Raw genomic sequence first — 3,234 nt, forward strand, 5'->3', positions numbered from 1 at the left:
GGGATAATGGAAGTACATGAGATATTGGATAACACTGAACTCTGATCCCGCAGGCTTTGAAAATTTCCATTAAAATATTATGTTTCAGTGTTATTGTCATCCATACTTGTAAAGCTTGTGTTAGTTTGAGTGAAAAATATACTATATAGTTGTTGTTTTTTTAAACAAGCACTTTGAAAGCAACACAAAAATGCATTCAAAATACTTGTATTCCAGAAGAATTTTATATATGCTTTTGAAAAAACAACAAACTAACGCAAACTACCTCGTTGCACCAAATAAGGAGGAAACTTTCTCCCCTACAACCCCAAATTTGGAGAAGAATGGAAATGGTCCAATAAAAAGTGTTTTAGACTCTTGTGTCGGCAAGCTGGTAACTAGCTGTAGTAAAATCTCGAAGAATTTATTAGTTAAATATATTTCCCGGAAAATAGATCTACGATGTTGAAAATATATAAGTTTTAAAACTCTTCACCAACTCGGGATGAGCAACTGTAAAAAGGAGATGATTCTCAGAAAACAAAATCTGATGTTTATTGTTATCTCCAGTTTTCATATTACCGTGACACAATTTTCCTAACCATATAAGGCTTAGTTTCAAAATTACCATGACACAACTTTCATTAAGATACAAGGCTTAATTTTAATATTTGACACAACTTTCATTAAGAGACAAGGCTTAATTTTAATATTTCACACAACTTTCATCATGAGATAAGGCTTAGTTCTAATAATACCGTGACACAACTTTCATCACCAGACAAGGCTTAGTTTTAATATTACCGTGATACAACCATTATCACCAGACAAGGCTTAGTTTTAATATTACCATGATACAACTTTCATCACCAGACAAGGCTTAGTTTAATATTACCGTGACACAACTTTCATCATGAGATAAGGCCACGGTAATATTAAACTAAAAACAACTTTCATCACCAGACAAGGCTTAGTTCTAATATTACCGGAACTCAATCTTTATCACCAGACAAGGCTTAGTTCTAATATTACCGTGAAACAACTTTCATCACCAGACAAGGCATAGTTCTAATATTATCGGAACTCAATCTTTATCACCAGACAAGGCTTAGTTCTAATATTACCGGAACTCAATCTTTATCACCAGACAAGGCTTAGTTCTAATATTACCGGAACTCAATCTTTATCACCAGACAAGGCTTAGTTCTAATATTACCGGAACTCAATCTTTATCACCAGAGAAGGCTTAGTTCTAATATTACCGGAACTCAATCTTTATCACCAGAGAAGGATTAGTTTTAATACTAGTAGAACGTGTCGAAATGCGTAGCGTTGTGGTATTTCACTCGATTCGCACTCTTATCTACTCACACAAAAAAAGTCTCTGCTCTTTCTAAAAGTTCTTTTAAAACAAAAACCAGCTCCAGCTATGGTAATACTGCGAGTACTCGTTCCATCTTCAGCGGTTTTAAATAGTCATCTCTGTTTACGCACTTATTAACAGCAGAACACTATAGCACCCTACCTTCAAAAGTTTGAATTAGTCATCATGTTTTTGCACTTCAAGAGAATTCTCAGAACTGAACAAAATTATAGAAAACTGCAATGTAAATCTATTCAAAACTCAAAACAGATTCAAACATGCTTATTCTCGTACGAGTTTCTCTGAAATATATAAATGTAACAGATTTTTATCAACGTAAAATGACTTCAAATACTATGAAAATTGGCTTCTAAAAACCATTTTGACGGTATGATTTAAATATTTTGCATTAGAAAATTGCTTTTTGGTTAAATTTTACCAACAAATACACCCAGAAATTAACGTGTATCTTTATGAGTTACTCTTAGTACTGTTTGCTGTTAAGCGCAAAGCTACACGATGAGCTATATGTGCTGTGTCACCACGGGTATCAAAACCCGGTTTTTAGCGTTATAAGCTTACGGAAGCTGTGCTTCTAGGAAGCTAAACCTATATACATAATTATTTTTTGTGTGTTTCTTTTTCTCCCCTTCTTTTACGGACAAACGGTCTTTTTTTTAAATGATTTTATTCTGCTAATAGAACGTTGTCTACTAGATGTTTACAAACTTCCTTATAAACATAGATTTTTAAACGATCGAATGACCAAACCCTGGACAAAGCTACGTAAAACAGTGATAAAATATTGGTTTAATTAAGTCCAACACCCCGACGGGTAGACATTCGTTTTCCTACATTGTATTATTTGTAAGATAAGGTAACCGTGACACAATTTTTCACCAACAGAAAGGTTTAGTGTTGTGCAATAGGAATTTAAAAATAATCTTTTTCACCGGTTAGCCAGAGGGCTTATAACACTATAATTCTGGGCTCGATCTTAGCGAAGAGCAAAGCTCAAAAAGACTCGATTATGCATGTTTGCGCTGAAAACAAAACAAAACAAAAAAATGAGACCGATGGAGCGGGAAGTTTGCTCTATTAAATAGAAACAAATAACTTAACTGAGAAAATAATAAGCGACGAAAAATCATTTGTTGAAACAAACTTTGTGGTTTAAAGGATTGTTCTGTTTGTTTGGTTTCATTTCGCGCAAAGCTACACGAAGGCTATCTGCGCTAGCCGTCCCTAATTTAGCAGTGTAAGACAAGAGGGAAGGCAGCTAGTCATCACCACCCACTGCCAACTCTTGGGCTACTCTTTTACTAACGAACAGTGGGATTGATCGTCACATTATAACGCCCCCAATGGCTGAAAGGGCGAGCATGTTTGGTGTGTCGGGGATTCGAACCCGCGACCCACAGATTGCCATGCCGGGCCTGGTTTAAAGGAACTCACTATGTTTTCCACTGCACTGATGTACACGCTTTCCTTAATATCGTTCTCCGCACAATTTTTCATTCAGGGGGAAACCATCATTTTGCCTATTGAGTGAAGAAACTTTTATTACTTCAACATAATACATTCAAATAACATCCCGCGAAGCTTAATACTTATCCGTAGGAAATGTACTATCTACAATTAAATTTGATTGTTTGAAGTTAAGCACAAAGTTACACAATGGGCTATCTGTGCTCTGCCCACCACGGGTATCGAAACCCGGTTTATAGCGTTTTAAGTTCGCAGACATATCGCTGTGCCACTGGGAGGTTTAAGACTTGATGACACAATACTCATAAAATACAATAGTATCATCACAATATAATGCATACTCAGTTTGGATGTTTTTTTTTAATTGTGCGTATTAACCACCTGTCCATGCCGGGTCTGACATA

The sequence above is a fragment of the Limulus polyphemus genome, unplaced genomic scaffold, assembly GCF_000517525.1.
Source record: "Limulus polyphemus unplaced genomic scaffold, Limulus_polyphemus-2.1.2 Scaffold2804, whole genome shotgun sequence".
NCBI classification, from domain to species: domain Eukaryota; kingdom Metazoa; phylum Arthropoda; class Merostomata; order Xiphosura; family Limulidae; genus Limulus; species Limulus polyphemus.